We start from the raw sequence: 953 nt of genomic DNA on the forward strand, positions 1-953 counted from the left end.
TCGTCCAAGGGTATTTTGGTAACTTGGTGTGGCTTCTGGGCTTCAAAAGATCTTGAAATATGCTTTACCCACGTTCTGGGATCACTGTTGATCGACACCAATGCTGTGTTATCGATCGACAGTCCTTTATCTCCTCGACAGCTTCCTCTTACGAGGCAGACTGACCACTCTTCAGTAAAAAGGGCATAACTTCTGATACAGGATGCTGATTGACCTCAAACCGGTGGCATTGCAAAGCTAACTCATTGAGCTGCGACCGTCGACCATCTCTTGCTTCCAGCGAAGCTCAAAAGATCTCTAAATAGCTCCAAATACATCATTTCCTTGCAAATGGTACCTGGACCTGTAAATACTCTAAATAGACTCTATATAATAATAAATATATCTTAAAACACTTATAAACCATGGTTAAAAACGGGTAAAATCCATGGTCTATCAACTCCCTCAGACTTACCCTTTTGCTTGTCGTCAAGCAAAACACACATGTAATCTCTCTGAAATAGGTTTGAAAACAGCAGGGACTCACATGATTTAAAAAACTTAGAATCATCACCTCTAAAATATTGCAATCCACATCTAAGAAGTCCTAATCACAAAAGCACATTATACCATATCCTAACTTAGCAACCAAATTCACCTAGCCAACAACTTAGCAAATCATGTCTGACATTCCCCTCTACCAACCTCATTTCTAAACATAAATAAAAGTGCAGGTTTTATCTTGGGAGTATCGATCACAGAATGCAAGGATTTTCAAACAAGTATCTGGATCTGCAGGTAAAAGTTAGTTCATATCTTTTCTCTGTACTAATTTCTCTCTTTAGTCAAAGTCTGCTTATATTGCAAGACATGCTTCCATGAATCAAGCCTTAATGGTGGTTGCCACCAAGTCCTGTTCACTTCTTTTTGACCTATATCCAAGAATTCATGTGAATCGAACCTTGATGATTGCC

This window comes from Brassica oleracea, chromosome C5, assembly GCF_000695525.1.
Source record: "Brassica oleracea var. oleracea cultivar TO1000 chromosome C5, BOL, whole genome shotgun sequence".
Classification (NCBI taxonomy): domain Eukaryota; kingdom Viridiplantae; phylum Streptophyta; class Magnoliopsida; order Brassicales; family Brassicaceae; genus Brassica; species Brassica oleracea.